We start from the raw sequence: 24356 nt of genomic DNA, 5'->3' as shown, positions 1-24356 counted from the left end.
TGCAGGAGATCAAGCGCGCCGATGCACGCACATCTCCACTTGGATGACGGAGCTCTGCTCCGTCATCAGTCTCCCAGCGGCGATCGCCGGTAGCAGACTGTTACTGAAACCACTGTCTAATAAAACTGTACAGCGCTGCCATCTAAGAAAGCGCTGTACTGAGGACAGCCGTTTGATACGGCTGTCCCACTTTGAGGCCACCTGAACTGAAAAGGGATATGGTGGCTGCCATATTTATTTCCTTTTAACCAATGCCAAATACCAGGCATTCTGCTGATTTCTTTGGCTGCATTAGTGTCTGAATAACACCTGAAACAAGCACGCAGCTAATCCAATCTGACTTCAGAAACACTGGATCTGTATGCTTGTTCAGGGGCTATGGCTAAAAGTATTAGAGGCAGAGGATCAGCAGGGCAGCCAGGTAACGTGCATTTTTTTTGTAAAGACTCTGTAATAAAAAAAAGTCCCCTGTGGGGTACTTACCTCGGGAGGGGAAGCCTCAGGGTCCCAATGAGGCTTCCCCCTTTCCTGTAGCTGCAGCCAATCCAACGCTGGCTCCCCCGAAGCTTCCTGCAATCCTGGCTCGATAAGCCTGACAAGGCTCGATATATTCACCTTCCCTGGCTCCAGCGGGTGGCGCTGTTGCGGCTTTCAGCACGGAGATAGGCGGAAATAGCCGATCTCTGTCGGATCCGCTCTACTACGCAGGCGCAGGAGACCTGCACCTGTGCAGTAGAGCGGACCGACAGCGATCGCTATTTCCGCTATCTCCAAGCGGAGAGCCGATACTGCGCCTGCGCTGGAGCCGGGAAGGTAAATATTTACATCCCCAGTGTTTGGAGGGGCACAGTTAGACCGCCGTGGGACACAGGAGGATGGGGAAGCCTCGATCAGATCTGGAGGCTTTCCCCACCCGAGGTGAGTACCCCCCAGGAGAACTTTTTTTAGTTACAGGATTTCTTTAACAATAAAAAATGTGCATGGTTAAAGAGGAAATAAATATGCCAGCCTCCATATTCCTTAGTTCAGTTGTGCTTTACCACTTTAGGGCGAGAGCAATTTTCACATATCAGCACTGCTCCCATCCATTCGTCGATAACTTTATTACTACCACTCACACCTAAATTAACTATATATTTTTTTAAGGACAAATTAGGCTTTTAGTGTTTAGTAATTACCTTATTACTAAACATTTTAAAGGGAAATTAAGGTATAAAATAGAAAAAACACTCTATTTCTCTGTTTACATCCAATGCTAAGAATGTTAAACCCACAAATTTTATTTGTTCAACCATCCTGGTTATTACAACATTTAGAATATGTTCCTAGCACAATGTATGGTGACAATATTGTATTTGGAAAGAAGTGTCTTTTTGCTTTCTCATTGTACACTATCGATGATTATGAGACCTTATTTGCATAAATAATAGTAATATACCCTCATGGCATACATATTCAAAAAGCCAAGTTCCTGAAGTAGGAGTTTATCCCTATCCAGTTTTTTATGTGACGTGCGCTCAAGCTTTAAGACACACCAAAATGTATTCTACATCTCTTCACGGTTAAAACGATACCACATATGCCTAATTTAGTAACAAACTGGTGATGCAGTCTCCACAACTACACTGGACAAGTATATTTATCCAGTTAAGGTAGCCATACACTGGTCGATTTGCCATCAGATTCGACCAACAGATTGATCAGATTCGATCAGAGAGGGATCTGAGAGGGATCGTATGGCTGCCTTTACTGCAAACAGATTGTGAATCGATTTCAGCCTGAAACCGATTCACCATCTGCTGAGCTGCCGCTGTCGCCAAGCCCCCCCCCCGCATACATTACCTGAAGCCTGATCCCGGGCATCTTCTCTGCATCGGCTCCCGGCTGGCATCTTCTCCCATCACCTTCTGCATCACGGCATCCGCGTATAACTTTCTGTCACTCCAGTGACAGCGGAAGTTCAAATAGAGTGCCCTCTATTTGTACTTCCGCTGTCACTGCAGTGACACAGGAAGTTACAGTGGAGGAAATAATTATTTGACCCCTCACTGATTTTGTAAGTTTGTCCAATGACAAAGAAATGAAAAGTCTCCGAACAGTATCATTTCAATGGTAGGTTTATTTTAACAGTGGCAGATAGCACATCAAAAGGAAAATCGAAAAAATAGCCTTAAATAAAAGATAGCAACTGATTTGCATTTCATTGAGTGAAATAAGTTTTTGAACCCTCTAACAATAAAAGACTTAATATTTAGTGGAAAAACCCTTGTTTGCAAGCACAGAGGTCAAACGTTTCTTGTAATTGATGACCAAGTTTGCACACATTTTAGGAGAAATGTTGGTCCACTCCTCTTTGCAAATCATCTCTAAATCCCTAAGGTTTCGAGGCTGTCTCTGTGCAACTCTGAGCTTGAGCTCCCTCCATAGGTTTTCTATTGGATTAAGGTCCGGAGACTGACTAGGCCACTCCATGACCTTAATGTGCTTCTTCTTGAGCCACTCCTTTGTTGCCTTTGCTGTATGTTTTGGGTCATTGTCGTGCTGGAACACCCATCCACGATCCATTTTCAGTTTCCTGGCAGAGGGAAGGAGGTTGTTGTTCAGGATTTCACGATACATAGCTCCGTCCATTTTCCCGTTAATGCGATTAAGTTGTCCTGTGCCCTTAGCAGAAAAACACCCCCAAAGCAAAATGTTTCCACCCCCATGCTTAACGGTGGGGACGGTGTTTTGGGGGTCATAGGCAGCATTTTTCTTCCCCCAAACACAGCGAGTTGAGTTAATGCCAAAGAGCTCTATTTTGGTCTCATCAGACCACAGCACCTTCTCCCAGTCACTCACAGAATCATTCAGGTGTTCATTGGCAAACTTCAGACGGGCCTGCACATGTGTCTTCTTGAGCAGGGGGACCTTGCGAGCCCTGCAGGATTTTAATCCATTGCGGTGTAATGTGTTTCCAATGGTTTTCTTGGTGACTGTGGTCCCTGCTAATTTGAGGTCATTCACTAACTCCTCCCGTGTAGTTCTAGGATGCTTTTTCACCTTTCTCAGAACCATTGACACCCCACGAGGTGAGATCTTGCGTGGAGCCCCAGAGCGAGGTCGATTGATGGTCATTTTGTGCTCCTTCCATTTTCGAACAATCGCACCAACAGTTGTCACCTTCTCTCCCAGCTTCTTGCTAATGGTTTTGTAGCCCATTCCAGCCTTGTGCAGGTCTACAATTTTGTCTCTGACATCCTTGGACAGCTCTTTGGTCTTTCCTATGTTGGAGAGTTTGGAGTCTGCTTGATTGATTGATTCTGTGGACAGGTGTCTTTTATACAGGTGACTAGTTAAGACAGGTGTCCTTAATGAGGGTGACTAATTGAGTAGAAGTGTCTAACCACTCTGTGGGAGCCAGAACTCTTAATGGTTGGTAGGGGTTCAAAAACTTATTTCACTCAATGAAATGCAAATCAGTTGCTATCTTTTATTTAAGGTTATTTTTTCGATTTTCCTTTTGATGTGCTATCTGCCACTGTTAAAATAAACCTACCATTGAAATGAAACTGTTCTGAGACTTTTCATTTCTTTGTCATTGGACAAACTAACAAAATCAGTGAGGGGTCAAATAATTATTTCCTCCACTGTATATATGGATGCCGCCGGATGCCTGCCGTGATGCGGAGAAGATGCCAGCCGGGAGGTGATGCGGAGAAGATGCCAGCTGGGAGGTGATGCGGAGAAGATGCCGGGAGCCAGCTTTAGGTAATGTATACCTGCGTCGATCGTACGCCGCTAGCGAAGTGCTCTCTACCCACGGGCGATCGGTAATTTCCCACACGGAGCGATCAACGGGATCGATCTATTTCTGGACGAAATAGATCGAAATTTAGCGTGAACGATGTGACAGCAGATTCGATCACTGGGATCAGCGGGTAATCGGCTAGTGTATGGCCGGCTTTAGGGAACCAGAGACGAAGCACCCTCATGTATTTTACCTTATAAATCAGTGGGAACATGACCGTAAACACCTAATCTGCTCTTTGTTTCTTTGTTCTCTGTTTAATCTGACTGTTATCACCTCTGATAAGAATCCCCCACTGAGCATTCAGTCTGGCTTTGCTACGGAATGATTATAGCTGAGTCTGTCTTCTCTGGTGTCTTTTCAAGCCCAAGCCTGCCCCCTTGTGGCTCTGCTATTATAACTCAGCAATAATCATTCCCGGCAAAGCTAGACTGAATGCTCAGTCTGGGATTCTTATCACAGCTGATAACAGACACTTTTAGCAGTGAGGATGAAAGAGAGAGCAGGGTAGGTGTTTTCTCTAATGTTCCCACTGATATATATGGTAAAATACATGAGGGTGCTTGGTCTCTGGTTCACTTTAAGTGGTTAAGTTTGCAACAGTAGCATGGGGCAACTTGGTTTTGCAACACTGTCTCTCTGTAGGTGTGTCTATTACCTATGCGAAGGTTGTAAACTTTTGATATTTAATAGCAGAACGATAGACCATAATTAAGGGGAAAAAATCCTAGCTCCCATTGGCAGTTCATGTACATATGTGCCTTACGGTTTTCTAGCTTTGCCAAACCTTAGCAAATTGTGCCTAATGAGCGCGTGATTAGCAGTCAGGGCAGCTGATGATTGCAGAGTTGATTGCTGAGTTGATGCAGATTTTATTTTTTTGCTCATACTATGCAAATGTATACAGCTCCTGCCACTGTTGTATTTGACTGGCCAGTTTTTAAATCTGCTTAAAGTTGCATAAAATTTGCTTCTACTTTGAACCATCCCTATTTACGATGCAAGTCCAATTCCAGTAGAGGGTACTGGTGCTGGGGGGCTGTAATGCTTAAATCATAAAATGTATACTTACTGGCAAAAATCTTCTTTTCGTCTAGGTTTTGCCACATCTTCATTGTTGTCATGGAAGTGACTGTTAAATCCGGTAGAGCTTTCCTCAGTGTTGGCTCACAGCAGCCCGCCCTTTCTCCAATCAGAATCTCTCCCTCACCATCACATTGATGCAGCAGCAGTGCTTGAAAACCTGCCCAGCACTTGACAGAGGGGCTGAGGAGCAGCAAATGATGGATAAGTCCTAGCAGCACAGCAAGGTATTACCTGTCTAGCCTTACTTATAAACAATCACCCCACTTGTACAATGCCCACTTGTGAAATGCCTCATCATGGTACCAGGTAGAACATTGTAGCATGTAGAGTTCATATTCTACCTTCAGAATGTTTTATTAATTTATTTCAGTGCTGCAGCAGGTTTCTCCATGCCACTTATTGTGACTAAATCTATGCCTTTTTTAGATTTTTTTTTTTATATAAACTCCTAGAATATAATTTTTAGGGTAACCAGTTCTGTAAAGGGCTGCTCCACCCAAAAAAATTGCACAAGTAAATTGATACACAAATCTTTTTGGAGATTTCTTTAACAATTTTATTATGAATAAGTGAAACCCAAAAATTACAAACCATATAGTCATAGTGCTGGTCGACTAATATCGGTGCTAGCCAAAAGTTAAGTATAATAAAACTAGGCAAAGATGCAATTATGAATTTACATAAACCTAGTATACAGCATATTAAAAATAGTCCAAGTCCTTTGATGAAAACATTTTTCCATAGTAGGGATGGTCGGAAATGGCGGTTTTGCGATTCCAAGGAAATTTCTACTTTCAGATTTAATGGAAATCCGACTGTTCAATTTCTGCAGAATGTAATTTTTTTGGGAGGGAGGGAGGGTCAATAAAGTTCTGTAAAAAAAATAAAATACAAAAAAATCGCTAAGAATCTGCTATTTTTACGGATGTACGCTATTATGCGGAAAAATTTCCAATTGCCAACCACATAAAATATCTGCATCCTTTGATTGCCCTAATACTCCTGAAGTCTTTTGATTGGCCTAACATGACCATGGTAATCCAATTAACAGGGAACAATTGTGCATTCTCTGATTTGCCTAAAATATTCAGCTGGAAAATTAGGCATTCTCTGATTTCTCCAATGCTTCAGACTTCTGTGATTGTGCTAAAATCTCCGAGTTGCGGTAATGCTGCATTTCTGTGGAATTCCGATGTCCACCTACCGATTTCTGCCACGGTAACCCAATTTCAAATCAAGCTCAGAATGCATGGTGACCATCTAAAGCAAACTGAATTTGATTGCACAAGAATGTCCTCTGGCCAGGAAGAATAGAGGAAAGGGAGACCACCAATAACCTGGCTGACTTTATACAAGAGGCAAGGAGAATACAAGATGTTTCGCTTACATACCACCAGTCTAGCTCTCCTAGAACTTCTCTCCCCTCCTTCTTCTTTTTTTTTATTTTTTTTTTATTTCTCAATTGGCAAAGGCTCCAAAACAAGTAGCAGATTATTTAGAACGAATGTGTACAGGGTGAAGCCAGCTGCCAGATTAGAAGTGAAAATAAACTAAGTGAAAGGAAACTGGCCAGTTCACCGAGAGGGCAATCGGGAAAGAGCGCAGCCAAGACATGACTCTTGTGCTTGCACATGCTGATAGACGTCTCTGGACTGTCCTGCCGCTACAAATCTCCCTATAATTCATTAAGGAGAAATGTTCCTTGCAACATTTCACTTCTATTTTAGAAGCCTTTGTTTTACTTTCCATCCTGAATGGGTTCATCCTTATGTCAGGCGAGCCCGCTCCTTCCGATGAATCGTTGTCCTTCATTCCAGAGTAGCCTGGTGATTCTTCTGATGGAAAGCTCAGGGCTTTCACTGCAGGTGTTTTTAACCATCAGAGGGAGGGGAAGAATAAAAAAAAAGCAAAAGCTTACCATAGAACAAAATACTATAAAAAAAAAAAAACAACCAAAATTGGAGCTTAATCAAATGTAAGCTAAGGGATGTAAGGTATGCAGGGTGGTCAGGTTAGACTGGGAAGAGAATATCCTGACTGGTTTAAAAGACTTCCGAGGCGACAAATATATAATCTATTACTCACCTGGTGATTCATACAGACCCTAGCAGCTGTCTTAGTCCCTCGCCGCAGCGCCAGCACTCATCGGTGTCCCCGCTGGCCACCCGTATTGATTGCGACCCACTGGCGTGGTCGGCTCTTCATCCACGTCTCCTGGTGTCTACTATGCCTGCGCAGTAGCTGTGCGCAAGCGCTGTAGGCACAGGATGAGGTTGACACGCGGGCTCTCAGGCACAGAAGAGCTGACCCTGCCGGTGTAATCTCAGATAGTGCAGCCCGGAAGCAGCCTTCCTCACTGAGTATCGCGCATGCTCAATGGGAAGTTATTATTTACCTGAAATATCTCCGCTTTCGCACCACGTACACTCCCGAAATTTTCAGGGGAGGGAGTGGACCCCCAGATCTAGCTCTGTGTCGAATTGCAGCCCCCGAGTCCCGCTAGTTCCCGAGATAGGTTTGCTGCAATTAGTCTCGGGAACCAGCGGGGCTCTGGGGCTGCAATTCGGCACAGAGCTAGATCTGGGGGTCCCCTACCTCCCCTGAAAATTTTGGGAGTGTACGTGGTGTGAAAGCGTAGATATTTAGGTCGTTTTACGTGGCTGCGTAATTTAATGGGACACATGCTCCTACTGCGCATGCGGGGCTGCCCAATCTGCTTGGCTGCCCATTCTGACACTACACCGGCAGGTTTGCGGGGACACCGAGGAGGACTGGGGCTGCTTGGGACTGGACAGCCTAATGGTTAAGGGCTCTGCCTCTGACACAGGAGACCTGGGTTTGAATCTCTGCTCTGCCTGTTCAGTAAGCCAGCACCTATTCAGTAGGAAACCTTGGGCAAGTCTCCCTAACCCTGCTACTGCCTATAGAGCGCGCCCTAGTGGCTGCAGCTCTGGTGCTTTGAGCCCACCAGGAGAAAAGCGCAATATAAATGTTCTGTGTTTGTTTGCTCGGGGCTGGAAGAAGCCCCAGGTGAGTTAAGAATTATAAGTGTGCTGCCACATCCCCTGCAGGCAGTGCGCCCCCTCCCCCGCAGGCAATTTGCGCTCTGCTCCCCTCCCCCCTGCAAGCAGTGCGCCCCTCCCTCCCCCCGCAGGCTGGAAGATTAGATAGGAGGGAGCAGTGGCACAGCAAGACTTGGAAGGTGGCGGGGGGGGCTACTCCATCTCTCTCCTCGGGTTCCCCCTCTGTGCACCCCTCTACCTGGCTGACATCACAGGAGCAGTGGGGTGACTTCCCATCTGGGAGGCTCCAGGCGATGATCATGTGCCACCGGGCTCCCTTGTGTACATAGACACTACTTCCTGTTAGCCGTGATACAGAGGAGCTAACTGCACCTGATTTTTGCCTGGAGTGCGTGGAAGCTGAGTCACCCCGCTGCCGTGATGTCAGCCTGGGAGAGGGGAGAACAGAGGGGGACCCGAGGAGTTGGGGGGGGGGGCGGCCTTCCCGCGGCAGAGTCTCTCGCTCTGCTGCTGCTCCCCTCTTCTACCTAATCTTCCAGCCGGGGGGGAGGGGAGGGGTTAGAGAATTGCCTGCAGGGGCAGGGGAGGAGACAGACCTATGCCTGGCAACCTATACTGGGGAAATCTACACCTGGCTACCTATACTGGGTAACCTATGGCTGGCTAACCTATACTTTTGGTACCATACTGGGGCACCTATGGCTGGCTAACCTATACTGGAGCACCTAAGGATTGCTAACCTATACTGGAGCACCTATGGCTTCTATACTGGAGCACCTATGGCTGGCTAACCTAGACTTGAGATGTCTCGACCTTTGTTCTGGTCAATTTTTCCCTGTTTTTTAGGGTAAAAGTTTGGGGGGTAGAAGTCGGCTTGTACTCAAGTATATACAGTAAATTTTTATGCAAATATATGCAGCTTAAAAATGGACCAATCAATTTAAACCTGGGTGGGACTTGATTTTCATTCATTTTCAAGCTGCATGTTGTGCATAAAAATTGAGATTTTTCACAAACTCGGAAATAATCTCATTGATCATCCCTACTCGGGAATTCTGCATACCCTTGGCAGGGCAGCTAATTTGTAAACACAGGATGTTAACCCTATGTCTGCTTCCATGAAAGCAGGAAGTAGACACATTGCAGATTTATTGCAAGATTTGTATCAGCTGTAACAAAGAAATGTTTCTTTTTAAAGGTTATGTTGTTGCTTCTCTTTTAGAGCAGAGAGGAGGTTGTGAGTTCAAGTCAGCTTTTTAAGGGCTGGTTTACATTGCCTGCAGCTCTTTTTGCCATCGGCAAATGCCTTTCTGCTACCATACAGACAAGCGCTTGACGTTTTTTGCAGTCACATGGCCGGGGCTACTCTTGGAGTGGGGGAGGGGTTGTGGTACATGATGGCTGACATGAAAGGGGGGGATTTATCCTACACATGGCTGAAGGGTGTCTGCTTGGATTGGGAGATTAGATCAGCAGAGAGAATCATCGGGAAACCCCTCCCTCCACTTGACCTTCTCTACAACTCGAGACTACACCCTAGGGCGCTGAAGATAGCCATGGACCCCTCTCATCCTGGCCATTGCTACTTCAGTTGCCCGCGTTCAGGGCGTAGATTCTGGGTCATTCCCACCAGGACCACGAGGCACAGGAACTCTTTTTTTTTTTTTTTTTCCTTCCCTTCCCTCTGCAGTCAATCTCTTGAACTCCACTCAAGTTCCACCTCCACTCCATCTTTCTTAGGTTCACAGACGGGGTCCTGTCATAGGCATTCAAATGATTCTGATTCTGATGTAAATGCTATGGATAGCGCGGTACCAGCTATGCCCTTCACCTGTTGACCTTATGAAGTGAGTTTGTTTATATACAGTGGCAGATCTAGAGGAGTACAGGCGTGGCTCATGCCATGCCCCCCTATGCATCCCCAGTCACTCAGACCTCAGATCTGAGTAATGCTGTTATCTTGGCAACATGGCTACTTAATTTGGCCTGGTGCACACCAGAGGAGTTTTTCTGAGTGTTTTGAGTTTTTCTGAGTGTTTTGAGTTTTTAAATCTGCTGCTAATGTTATCCTATGTGTCTGTGCACACTGGAGCAATGAGGTTTTTGTAAAAAAAAAACCCATAGCATTACATTGGGAAGAGCTTTTAGAGGTTTCAAAATCTCTTCCCAATGTAATGCTATGTTTTTTTTTTACAAAACCTCTTTGCTCCAGTGTGCATAGACACATAGGATAACATTAGCAGCAGATTTAAAAACTCAAAACGCTCAGAAAAACTCCTTTGGTGTGCACCAGGCCTTTATGTATATGGGGCTTTTTATTTCATAGCAACGCACCTGGCTATTGAATTTGTTTATCATAAGGAACTTGGCTATTTGATTATTTTATCTGGATGATTGCAGCTAATTATTGGGGGGGGCATGTGACAAGTTGATGAATTATCTGGAGGCACGTGCCTACTTGAGTCTTTGATCTAGAGGCATGAAAATACTTAATTCTTTTATCTGGAATCATGTGGCTACTTTATTATTTTATCTGGAAGCATACGACAGAAGGGGGCGCCATTTCAGTGTTTGCTAGAGGCCCGATATTACCCAGATACATACCTCCCAACTTTTTGAGATGGGAAAGAGGGACACTTAAGCCACGCCCCTGCCACACCCCTGATCACGCCCACTCACACCCCTAGTCACGCATACCATAAAGATTTCATAAGAAAATGTTGTTTGTATAATTCAAACCACACTGGTACTTTCTATCCTGTTGCATTTTCATTTATATTAAGATTTTAAAATTAGTAATATGTCAATTTAAAGGGGCTCAGAGATGAAAGATGAAAAAGATTTATACATACCTGGGGCTTCCTCCAGCCCCATCCGCCTGGATTGCTCCCACGCCACCGTCCTCCGCTTCCCGCAGCTACAAGAACTGGTTCCTGTCACTGACGTCATCAGAGCCAGCTACGCTGGAGAAGTGCGCCCTCTACGTATCTCTCCAGCGGCTGCTGAGGAGATATGCAAACAGCGCACTTCTCTTACGCTAGACTGGCTCCGACTGACGGAAGTGCGGTGACCCGGTTCTCGTAGCTGCGGAGGACAGCGGCGAGGGAGTGATCCCGGGGGATGAGGCTTGAGGGGGCCCTAGGTATGTATAGTCTTTTATTTTCACCTCTGGTACACTTTAAAGGATGGGAATAAATGTTTAGCGTCAAACACATTTTTTTAGTAGAGAAATATATATTTACGTAGAAAGAGGGACAAAGTCCTGAAAGACGGACAAATAAGGAGAAAAGAGGGACAGGGCCCCCAAGAGGGACTGTTCCTCCAAAAGAGGGGCAGTTGGGAGCTATGCAGATATGGCCCTGTTTATATGGAACAGTTTCTCTCCTGAAATCCTCTTACATAATATGCTAATTTTCGATATAAATAGTTTTCAGTTGAAGTGGAAAATCCATTTAAGCGTAACAGGAACCCCCTTTCTTCCAGGGAGCGTGGACTGTCACACACACGTGCGGCGGAATGCGAGTCAGAGTTCTGTGTAGCGTACCTGCCTGCTCTTTTATCTGGAGCGGAGAGAGTCCCCTGCAGCACTGAACTGTGGCAGAGAGTGAAGCGCTAATATTACAGCAGAATCAGAGATGTGACCTAGACTTCACCTGGACGCTGTCACACTCAGCATACCTCACAGACACTGCTTGCCTTTCAATGGCTGCACATGAAATACGGCAGTGAAAATCCCCTCCTAAGACTCCGTTATGATCCTGGAAGGGTTGTATTGGACAACAACCAGCATTAAATTGCTTCATTATATTTTTTTCTTTTTTTAAATGGGAGCAATGTATCTTTGTTAACTCTGCACAGTTCCATCTTTACACTGCCATAAAATCTTTAAAATGCTATTTGCAAACTACAGAATACCAGGCTGATGTCCTATATTAAAGTAGTCCTGAACTCTTGCACAGGACAGAGGAAAAAACAGAGGAATGCACCCTGTATGTATTTAGAGAGCTTAGCCTGTCTAATTGCCCCTCATCTGTGACTAGTCACAACCGTAATTTAATCTCTCAGCTGTCTGCCTACACAGAGCAGCTAATTTGTAAACACAGGGCGTTAACCCTATGTCTGTTCCCATGAAAGAAGAAAGTAGACATACTGCAGATTTAATGCAGGATTTATATTAGCTGTAACAAATGTTTTTCTTTAACCTCCCTGTCGGTATTGACGACTATACACGTCAATACAAAACAAGCTGTGAACGGTATTGACGTGCATACATGTCAATACTCTCCTGCACTGTATACTAGACCCTTGCTTGACACATTTTGGTAAGTTACAGGAAAAAGTTATGAAATTAATTGGATCACTTTTTAGTGTTCAAAAAGACAAATAACACTTATATAGCGCTTTTCTCCTGGCGGACTCAAAGCGCCAGAGCTGCAGCCACAAGGACGCGCTCTATAGGCAGTAGCAGTGTTAGGGAGACTTGCCTAAGGTCTCCTGCTGAATAGGAGCTGGCTTACTGAACAGGCAGAGCCGAGATTCGAACCCTGATCTCCTGTGTCAGAGGCAGAGCCCTTAACCAGTACTCTATATGGTTCATCACCAAAGGTGCTTTGTTGATGAACCATATATGGAACAGTAAGCAATAATAACAGTAATAATATAGCAGTATGGCTTGACAAAGGACGTCAAGTCCGAAACAGCGGGCTGTCGCCATTGCTACAATTTCTTGCTATGATTACTGACTGAATGTCGTTTTAATGACGTTTGAATAAAGAGCATTTTTTACTTCATCTGTAGAAAAACAAAAGTTTGCTTTCCTAAAACAGAAAGAATTTGCGATAATTCAGGTTGGAGTGAGCTTGAGATGTCTCCCAGAGCAACAATGCTGAATATATGCAAATTAACCATTGTACCCTTAGAAGCTAAACACACCTCCAGAACCGCTGGAATGCAATGATGTGTCAGCTTGTTAATTTCGGATTGTTTGATCCTCATCAGTGCATGGCATGGATTAATTTGGCTCTATGCAGTAGGGCTTGTAACACCGAGAGGCACAGACTAACCAGCAAGCTCATGGTGACCCAGAACTCATTGGAGTGTGTAAGGGACTACAATGGTCCTAAAAGCCCCGTTAATAAGATGTTAAGAAAAACAAAAGTTTGCTTTCTTAAAACAGAAAGAATTTGCGATAATTCAGGTTGGAGTGAGCTTGAAATGTCTCCCAGGCATCACTGCTGAATGTATCCAAAGATTGGCGCCAATCTTCATCTGTTGGTGCCAGCTCTGTGGAATCTATCGTTATTGGGCCACATGGTTCTGTGACCATGAGCTAAAGCACACTAAAGTCTTCTCACATGGGTGCTTCACCATCTCTGTGTGCAGTAATGAAAAAGAAATGGTAAATGTATATGGATAAATTACATTTCAATAGACCTCAATAAGAGGCAATTAAACTGAACATAGAACAGTAACAGAGGTTCCTTAGCACAGTAGAAGTATAAATAATTTGTTGAGTCCGATTTATGACTACAGCAATGATTATATCAAGTTGGGTATGCAAGCATTGTCATGACATGAGATCAATAATTATAAATTTAACACTTGAGAAATTGTAGCATGTCCTCTAAAATCAAGCCACGGTTTCCAAACGGTTTCAAAGTGTTTGACAGTATCTAATATTCTAGCATTAATTCACTCATGTATAATTTTTATCGACTTGTTTCAGAACAAAAAATATGAGATCTTGTTGTTTCCATTGGGTGGCAATATAAAGTTTGGTAGAGGCCACTATATGCTGTATTAATTTGTGGGCAGCGTGTGATATGAGGGTTGGTTTGTCGCCTAGTAGGAAAACTTGTGGCTCCTTAATGATTGAGCTAGAAAGGACTCGAGATAGGGTTGAGGCAACTTTGGACTATATCTTTGAAACCTTTGGGCATTCCCACCCTATGTGATATATTGTGCCTGCAGAGGGGCATCCTCTAAAACAAGCATCAGAACAAGAGGGATATATAGTGGCCAATTTTGGGGGGACTAGATGCGTACGCACAAAAAGGGCGTCGGGGAAAAAAGGGCGCGGGGTGTAAATGATATTGTTTTGTATTTAGTATACAGATGTTTTACAAATCTATAAATAATGTGTGTGAAATCGGCAATAGTGAAAATGTTAATCTTCTCTGTTTCAAAAGTGAAACTTAAAATAACGTTTATTTAAAAAAATGATAATATATGTTTAATCGTTATAATTGTATATTATTGTGATTAACCTTCATTTATGGTTTCTTCGTATAATAAAATCTGAAAATATTGTTTATAACTATGATATAAATGTAACTACGTTCGTAATAAGTGCTGTAAAACATTAGTAAGTATTACTAAAAAATTTTCTTTTGCAGGTAGGCACTTGTCTGTTTTTAAGTAGCGCTGTTCATTTCCTTGCCATGGGGGGGCTCAGCACACCTCTGATTCGAGGCCATTCGGAGGCGGCCTGGTGTTGCGCTGATCCACCTTTTGCGCAGTTTTCAATTTTCGATTTTCCTTGATTAGCCGCACCCAGGCTATGCATATACATAGGTTAGGATTTAGTTAGTGTTAGGTCCCCTCCCATGGAGGATTGACTTCTTCGCAGTGGGGGGGATGAGTACTTAATAGGTTGCATGCAAGCTGTTACGGAAACCAACATCCTCCAGTGGTAGACAGGTCATGTGTATGCTAGGTGTGTATTTTATCCCACAAGTCTTGCTTGCACTCTTTTGCAGGTAGGCACTTGTCTGTTTTTAAGTAGCGCTGTTCATTTCCTTGCCATGTACTAATTTTAATTCATTTTTGGTCAGCTGCTCCCACTTAACAGCTTTGCTTTCGGTGTATATGCAGAGCTTCTGTTTGGGTTCAAGGTGCGTTTGCAGTTTCTGGGGGGGCTCAGCGCACCTCTGATTCGAGGCCATTCGGAGGCGGCCTGGTGATGCGCTGATCCACCTTTTGCGCAGTTTTCAATTACTAAAATATTACTAAAACTATACCTAACCCTGCTCTCACACAGAACCCTCCCTGTACCTATCCCTAACCCCTAGACCCTCCTGGTGGTGCCTACACCTAAGACTCCCCTGGTGGTGCCTAAACCTAAGACTCCCCTGGTGGTGCCTAAACCTAAGACCCCCCTGGTGGTGCCTAAACCTAAGACCCCCCTGGTGGTGCCTAAACCTAAGACCCCCCTGGTGGTGCCTAAACCTAAGACCCCCCTGGTGGTGCCTAAACCTAAGACCCCCCTGGTGGTGCCTAAACCTAAGACCCCCCTGGTGGTGCCTAAACCTAAGACCCCCCTGGTGGTGCCTAAACCTAAGACCCCCCCTGGTGGTGCCTAAACCTAAGACCCCCCCTGGTGGTGCCTAAACCTAAGACCCCCCCTGGTGGTGCCTAAACCTAAGACCCCCCCCTGGTGGTGCCTAAACCTAAGACCCCCCCTGGTGGTGCCTAAACCTAAGACCCCCCCTGGTGGTGCCTAAACCTAAGACCCCCCCTGGTGGTGCCTAAACCTAAGACCCCCCCGGTGGTGCCTAAACCTAAGACCCCCCCGGTGGTGCCTAAACCTAAGACCCCCCCGGTGGTGCCTAAACCTAAGACCCCCCCGGTGGTGCCTAAACCTAAGACCCCCCTGGTGGTGCCTAAACCTAAGACCCCCCTGGTGGTGCCTAAACCTAAGACCCCCCTGGTGGTGCCTTAACCTAAGACCCCCCTGGTGGTGCCTAAACCTAAGACCCCCCTGGTGGTGCCTAAACCTAAGACCCCCCGGTGGTGCCTAAACCTAAGACCCCCCCCCCGGTGGTGCCTAAACCTAAGACCCCCCCCCCGGTGGTGCCTAAACCTAAGACCCCCCCCGGAGGTGCCTAAACCTAAGACCCCCCCCCTGGTGGAGCCTAAAGGTCCATACACACGCCGGACTGCAGGCAACGACGGGTCTGTCATCACCTCCCGCTGGGCGGGCGTTCCAGCGACAGTCCGGCGTGTGTACAGTCTGTCTGCAGACTGATACGGCTGTTTCTGAGCGATCTGCCCGGTGGATTGCTCAGAAATAGCCTTATCAGTCCGCCGACGGACTGTACTCACGCCGGACTGTCTGCTGAAAACCCGCCCAGCGGGAGGTGACGACAGACCCGTCGTTGCCTGCAGTCCGGCGTGTGTACGGACCTTAACCCTAACCACCCCCCTTAGTGTTCGCTTTATTATGTGGATAATAATGTTTTACAAACAGTAAGGGATAAAACTTTAATGTTTTAGTTAAATAGGATAAATATGTTTAGTATTTTTATAAACGTTTTGTCACGCCTGCATTTTCTAAACGTAAATCATCACAAGTACAGTTATAAAACATTAAAAAGCCCCGGGCGCCGTTCGTAAAACGTTATTTATCTCCACCGCCCTTTTTTCCTGCTCGGCGCCCATTAAACGTTATTTATTATGGGAATGAATGGCGGTGGTCTTTTTGTCCACTAGCTGCCTGCGCCCTTTTTTCCCATTCCTGGACTAGATATGTCCTATGCAGGAGTCTCAAGGAGACCTCAAGATTGGAGGATTGCATACTTCCTTTTGATAATGTACCCAAAGATTGGCGCCAGTCTTCATCATCAAACACAGTTCTGAGATCAGATTCCCATTCAGAACGGAAAGGGAGGGAAGTATTCTCTGTTGGTGAATTAAAGATGGAATATAAAAAGGAGACCGTGCTTTTAGCTAATTGGTTCAATGGAAAGTTTCAAAAGAAGAACTTTTGATTTCAATATGAGGATTAGTAATAAAAAGCTAAATCATGATATAATTGATTACAGTGAAACAATTCAGATTGAGGGATTTAATTGGATCACTTTTTGCACAGAAATTCTGGGTAAACTGAACACCAGGGAGGTTAAAGGTTATTATGCTGTTGCTTATCTTTTAGAGAAGAGCAGAAGTTCTGAGTTCAGGTCCACTTTGAGAGGTGAGGAAAAGGGGAGGATGTAGGACTGGTGAGAAGAATCCTGATGGAGTTCACAGGGAACGATAGTGGATTGCCGTGCATCTTCCAACTCCACGTAAGATGTCGCATCTGGGGGCACCTCTATTCGCACTAAATTGTCAAACAAAATGATCTCAGACTGTTATGTAAGCTTCAAATCTGCAGGAGTGGCGTAAAGCCCATAGTAAGGATCCATTACAGCGGTAATTGGAATTTTAGGCCAATCACAAGACTCAAATACTTGGTAGTATCCGAGTCTTGTGATTGGTCTAAAATGACCACAGTCATCTGATTTTTGCAGAAACAAAAATTGCATTCTGATTGATCCATTGCTTCAGAGTTCTGTGATTGGGCTAAAATCTCCGTGGAAAATCCGATTTCTGAGATGGATTTCAAATTACCACTGCGGGAAGCCCACTTCCAATTGGAAATGTGGAAATATCAATTCAGCTGAATCCAACCCTAGCGGCAATGCTTTTTAACGGTTAAACAATCTTGTCCACTATTGTTGTTGGGTGACAGGTCCACTTTAAATTTGTTAGCCTGCGAGGCTGTCACATTGCCCATCAGATGGTTTCAGCGTGTGATATCACAGCGTGAGCAGAAACCCTTGCCGCAGGCAGTCAGATGGAAGAGACTCTAACGCTGATCCACAAATAAGGAGAAAGGGATGGTGCATCCTTGTTCCTTATATGATTACGTTACACTGAACTGTACATGAACCCGCTTTGCTTATAAAGGAAGCAGCTGTTTGTGCGATTGAATCCATGGTTCATTAAAAGGCTGACCCTGACTACAGCAGTACAACACTTCCTCAATTTAACTGCAACTATTCAGAGCTTGATATTTAGAAGTGCGGATCGTGCCCAGCAGGTGGCAGCTGTATTGGCAGGCCGGGTTCTGTGGGACCCACTGCATATTAAGCGGTGCTTTTGGAAAGGGCAGCGGATTACTGGAGGGATGAGGGGAAAAAGTGATAACAAAGAGAAAAGCGTAGTTCTGAAGAAAGGCGGAAGACGTCTGGCTGTGTGTGGATGCCTTACCTCTTATCTGGTCATTCTCAAACCTTCAGATCTAGGGCAGTTTGGAAAAGTTTAAAGCTCAGTTCAGGCACCGGTTTTCTTTTCGTATGCATTTAATGAAGCCCCATTTTAAAATAATTAGGCACAACTTTTTGTAATAGAAATAGACTATAGTAGTAATTATAATAATAAATTGCAGTGTTTACAAAAAGACAAAACAACCATGGGGTTGCTAATCAACCTTGCATAGCAGCCATGGGGTTGATTCTCACCTTACTTATTTTATACCTTAAAGGACATCTGAGGCGAAAATAAACGAATGAAATAAACAATGTTGTATTTATCTTCCTTCTCCTAAAAATGACTTTTTAAAATATTCCACAGTTTTATTCTGTTTAAATCTACTTTTTAAAATTTAACTTTTTTATTGTTTTTGCTCAATGACACATTCATTGAAGTATGCCAGAACTAAAATCTATGAACTATTGATCCTTCTTTCTCTTTCCTGCTCTCAGAAGCCATTTTCTGCTAGGAAAGTGTTTTATAGTTGGAATTTCTTATCAGTGAGGGTCACACTGTAGTCACTTCCTGTCTGAGTCAGGACTGAGTCAGCCATAGCTGATATTTAACCCTTCCAGGCAGAGAAAGAAAAAAGGAGCACAGCATAGTTGTCACGTCACCTCGGCTATCCTTTAAAGGGCAACTGTAGGGAGGCGGCCATGTTTTTTTTTTTCCCTTTTGTGCAATACCATTTGCCTGGCTGTCCTGCTGATCCTCTGTCTCTAATACTCTTAAGCCCCATCTACACGATACAATTCTTTATACGATTCGATTACGATTCTATTTACGATCCGATTAAATAGACACTGAAGCGAGAATAATTCTCGCTTCAGAGCTCATAGTTAGCAGGGGCACGTGTGCCCCTGCTAAAACGCCGCTATCCCGCGGCTAAACGGGGGTCCCTCCACCCCCAATCCCCCCCCCTGCAAAATCAACGACCAAACTGGTTGTAAATTTTGCTCTTCCTGGAGGCAGGGCTAACGGCTGCAGCCCTGCCTCTCAGCGCGTCTATCAAACGCGCATCGCCGCCTCTCCCCCGCCCCTCAGTGAAGGAAGAGGCGGAGGTACGTGTCTGATAGACGCACGGGAGGCAGGGCTGCGGCGGTTAGCCCTGCCCCAATGCGGAAGAGATTCCGCGATGTACGGAGGGGATTTGGGGGTGAAGGGACCCCCGTTAAGCCGCGGGATAACTATGAGGTCTGAAGCGAGATTTATTCTCGCTTCAGACTCTCTTTAAATCCAACATGTCCAGTCGGGATTCGATTCAATTCGATTTGCCATTGTTTTGCAATGGCAAATCGAATTGAATCAAATCCCGATTGGACATGTTGGATTTAATCGGATAGTAAATAGAATCGTAATAAAATTGTATAAAGAATGGTATCGTGTAGATTGGGTTTTAGCCATAGACCCTGAACAAGCATGCAGCATATCAGGTGTTTCGGAACTGACAAGATTAGCTGCATGCTAATCTGGTGTCATTCAGACACTATTGCTTCCAAAGACATTAGCAGGGCTGCCAGGAAACTGGTATTGCTTAAGGAGGAATAAATATGGCAGCCTCCTTATACCTCTCCCTACACTTGTCCTTCAAAGCAAATGCAGCCCCTGGGTGCTCCTAAGTTGTTGTTAATAATTAGTATTTATATAGTGCCAAAATCTTCCACAACTCTGTACAGAGTAAATTGTCTTGTCACTTAAAGCGGAACTGAAACCTATATAAAAAAATACGTTTCACTTACCTGGGGCTTCTGCCAGCTCTCTGGAGTCGACCTGTGCCCTTGCAGTCATGGACCAATCCTCTGTTCCCCCACCACGGCTCACTTTTTTCCCCCGTAATGAAGGTCGACAGTGTGCAGTTACCGACCTACGGGGGCTGCAGCTTGATTATGCATCCCAGGCAGGTATAATTCCCTCCCCCCTCCCCGTTCGTCTTTCAGGATACGCAGTCACTCGGCCTACGTAGTGCCGTAATCCTGTTTTACTCAGTATTACATGGATCTTTCCTGCCAGGATCCAGTGTTTTCTGGGGATGGACTGCTACGTCATTGCATTGTATTATGAGAGGGGTGCGTGGCACTCTCTTCAGCGTGGCTGCAGATTTTGGGGGAGGAAATGCAGCCAGGGGTTTGGCATCGTGAGAAGTGCTGATGGTTTTGGGGTGGTGGCACTGGTCTGGAATTCTATGTTGCGCCGTTGTTAGGCTATTGGGTGACTTTTTGTAAGTGACTGGAGCCGTTTTTACTGTTCGGGAAAGAGGTGAGATGTTTTGATAACTCTTAATTATATAAAATTGCTTATATCGGCCTTCAGGAGTGAAGTGGAAGAGTAATGGCTGGTAATTTTCTTGGAATGACTATAACACTTGAAGTTTTGATACATTGGCGTATGCCTGTTTAGTCGTGCGTTTTTACTTCTAACAGGTATATGTTGAATGCTTATTTTGATTAATGGAAGGCTGTTAGGCCACAGTCGGAGCCAAAGAGGCCGAGATATAAACCTTTGAGGACCATATAATGTCCCGTCCAGGTCTCAACTTGTTTGATGTGCTTCGGAGCCAGAAGTATTGGTGCTGTCTGGTCTGTGAGCTCTGGGTGTCAGTAGAAGAGGAATGATCTCCTAAGGCCTTGGCGTTGTGACGTCACTTGTCTGCTATTGTTACTGCATTATTCACTGGTTACCTTGGATCCCCCCCTCAGGTCTTTGCACTGTATTAATAGAAAGTAAATGAGCAGTCGTGCAGACCAGTAATAATCCTTGGCAGCAAAAGTCTGACATTTTATGTAGAATGCTTTCCGCAGAAGTAAGAGGCAGAAAAGTATTTTTTTTCCTATTTTATGTGATTAAAGGACCACTATCCTGAAAAAATAAAAATGTAAACACATACAAATAAGTATTTTTCTTCCAGAGTAAAATGAGCATACAGTACTTTTATCCTATGTTGCTCTCACTTACAGTAAGTAGTAGAGACCTGATAGAGCTGACAGGTTTTGGACTAGTCCATCTTTTCATATGGGGGGGGGGGTGTCTCAGCATGGCATGAATTCTTTATAAAGATGCTCCCTGAAAAGGATTTATACAAAGATGCTGGCTGCAGACTTCTTTGGTAGTTGGAATAGAGCAACTGATGTTCTCGAAGTGCTTTTGGAAAATAAGAAAACCCTGAGAATCCCCATCAGGAGATGGGCTAGTCCAAAACCTGTCAGTTCTGTCAGATTTCTACTACCTACTGTAATTGACAGCAACATAGAAGAAAATGGATGGCTCATTTTACTCTGGAAGAAATGTTATTCTTATTTGTATGTGTTTACATGTATTTCAAATTTTATATTTGCGATAGCGGTCCTTTAAATCCACATTATTAACTAAAAGAAAATTGTTTTCCAACCTGCTACTTATGTTCACTACAGGGGCGTATCTGGGTAATATAGTGCCTATGGCAGGCACTGAAATTGCGCTCCCGCCATCCCAGTTGGAGCCCACTTCCCCTCTGAAAACAGCATCCTTTCTCGTGTACATGTTTTATGGTTGCCTGTGTTTTTTGGCTCGGGATATTGCTGAAGTTGGAAATATCTCTTCGTATTCCCTCTCTGTCCTCTTTTCTAACACTAAGCCAAGTGCGCCCTACATACATTAAGTAGCCATCTTCCCCTGATCTGAGGGATGGGGAGGCACGGGGCAGGCATGGGGACTCAGCACAGCGGCAGGCATGGGTCGCAGCACAGGTGTAGGCTCTGGGGTGGGGCACAGGAGCAGGCATGTCGCCCATGGTGCTGTGGCGCCCATGGCGTGAGCCATGCCTGCACTCCTCTAGATATGCCTCTGGTTCAGTAGCATTCGGTGAATGCTTGCCATGGACGCAACATACATTTTTCTTTTTCAAAGGAGCACTATATATGTCCACATACATACAGTTGTCCGCAAGCAAATGCACTTTAAAGTACTCCTCCTTCTTTTCTTACTTCCTATAAGTATGTTGGTGTCATCCTATGTACACACACTAGGTTAAACTCAGCCGAAGCAGTCGATAATCATTGCCTCCACTGAGAATCTAGCATGTGCACAGAGGACCCGGATTTAACACCCCTCCCCCCATCGCTCTCCGATACGCATCGTGCACTGCTCCATTGCCCCTCCTCACCACATAGCAGCAAAACGCTTTGCTAGCCTTGTGGCTAGCAACTTGTATTTACAGCCGGTGCCACTATAGACTGTAATAGGAATTACGGCAATAGCGGCGCAGTGAGTAACTTCGGCGCTGCCAGCAATAGCTGGAAGCTGATTTGCATCTTTCCCCACCATCCACGTGTACCTGGAGGGGGAATAGTAATCAACGCCTCCTTTTGCAGGAGCAAGGTTAGCCATATTAGCGGCTATATCCTGTGCCCAAGTCTCGTGGCGGTGATTTCATAGGTATGCCTCCAACCAGCTCTCTTGCCCAAGGGATCAAGTCCCTATCCCCATCATGTAACAGGCCTCATACATGTGTATGAGACTTTACAGTAGGTATTATTAACAGTACTGAACATGTTACAACAGGTTTTGGACTAGTTAGTCTACTTATGGGGCATTCTTGAGGTTTCTTCTATACTTTTTCAAAAGCCATTCCTGGAAAGGACGTATACAAAGATGCCAGATGGCCTGCTTTTGAAAATAAAGGAAACCGTGAGAATTCCACATGAGGAAATGGACTAGTCCAAAAGACGTTCAAAGCTATCAGAAGAGAAAAGCTACTGTGTGCGACAGCTTCATAGAAACTAAACATTTCACTATCCATATACACTGGGACAAATGTAGAAGTATACAGATGTATTTCAGATTTTACAGGTTTCCTCGAGCATGCTCCAAAATCCAGGTTTCCATAGGGACAAAAGATGCGGAAACAGTGCGAGAAATGGAGAATGATCAAACCATAACCTGTGTATTGCACCGACAATCCCAATCCAAAGCCAACTCCTAGAATTCTTGTGATGTTTGGTAATAACTGCACCTCATTCTGGTGACTTATAATCATGTGGAGCACCACAGGAGAGGCTGGGCGCTATATAAATCTAAAAATAATAATGTGAAAAGCACATAAGATTATTTTACACCATATTTACCAGCGGCGCTCTAACTTGTATACATGGCTGGATTTGAGGCAGGGCCACCAAAGCCATGGTTTTGGGCATCGGGAAGCAAGGGGTGGGCAGCAGGCTGGCATACACTAAACTGCCAAACGTGTAACTGCAGAAGTCAAACACCCGGTCTGCATCAGTGAAGCACAGTACAGGAAGGCGTAAAACCGTACAGGATGGGGGAGAACTGCACAGAAGGGGGCGGGTCGGTGGTAGGGTTGGTAGCAGTGGGCCTTGTGCAGTAAAATGTACAAATCTGCTTTTATATGATATGACAATTACGGTAACAGCATGTAAAATGAGGTTTGTTTTTTAAAATGTTTTCTTTTGAAATTCTAAAATCTTAGTAAGTGGCACTATTTGCTTGTCTAAAGATGTGCCACCATGCCAGTCAGTGACAGTCTCCCAGTCACCAGTGACAATCTGATCACTGAGCATCTGTCTCTGTGTAGGTGCAATTAGAACATTAACCTGAGAGTAGAGAGTTCTCTCTGAGTGTGACGGACACCTGCAATGTTTTCTTTGCACAATTTAGTGATTTATGACCCCAGTTTACCAGCAAAGGCTAGGGCAGGTCAAGCAGCTTTCTGTCAGATGATGATGAACAAGGAAGTCCGCTTCATCTGCAAGCCAAGAGGTATTTGTGAGTGAGTCCATGCAACCACCAGCAGAAATCTAGGCTTGGAAAGCATGGCATTTCTACGCAAGTTCCTGAGCTAGCCAGGTGGGCATATAAAGGCACGTAGCTGCCTGATCAGACAATCCAAATCCAAAAAAGCATTATTGGCAGGACCAAATACATTTAGTGTCGTCAAAGCAATACATTAGCATGGGAGGAGGTGGTTGTGGGATTTTAGGGAAGGGTATAGGGGGTTTGGTATAAGGAACAGCATAAGGAGTTGAGATGTATAGTACATATGGTGTGAAGTATATAAGGGGTATACAGTCCATGGGGGTATAGTGTTCCTCTCAGTTGGTGGCAGGCATATCGGGCAGCTATTTGCACCATTGGTTTCTCTTCCTCCAGTAGGATCTAGTTTTTCATTTCCTCATCTATGGAGGGGAAATCTGGGATGTGGGCAGAGAGTCTCTTGAATTGAGCAGTCCTCACAGGTGCATATTTGCTGCAGTGTAGCAAGAGGTGGGCCTTATCCTCCAGGGCCCCCCTGTTTGCACAGTCTCTGCTCCCGGGGCTTCCATGTCTGTCTGTGCCACCCTGTCTCTTTCTTCAGGCTGTGGGGGGTTCAGACGGTACACGCTCAAGGTCTG

The 24356-nt window shown here is 44.9% G+C and overlaps 1 long non-coding RNA gene across 1 annotated transcript in view; it reads left to right on the top strand.

Annotated features, from left to right (window-relative positions):
- Window positions 1–24356, top strand: part of LOC137535593 (uncharacterized) — a 139697-nt gene that overhangs the window by 79505 nt on the left and 35836 nt on the right. The window contains exon 3 of the long non-coding RNA XR_011024415.1: window positions 4888–5100. This is a non-coding gene — a long non-coding RNA (uncharacterized lncRNA). The remainder of the gene's footprint in view (window positions 1–4887; window positions 5101–24356) is intronic.

The sequence above is a fragment of the Hyperolius riggenbachi genome, chromosome 10 (assembly GCF_040937935.1).
Source record: "Hyperolius riggenbachi isolate aHypRig1 chromosome 10, aHypRig1.pri, whole genome shotgun sequence".
Taxonomy (NCBI): domain Eukaryota; kingdom Metazoa; phylum Chordata; class Amphibia; order Anura; family Hyperoliidae; genus Hyperolius; species Hyperolius riggenbachi.
Note: the sequence above shows the minus strand (reverse complement) of the source record. Positions and strands in the feature narration are given on the sequence as shown.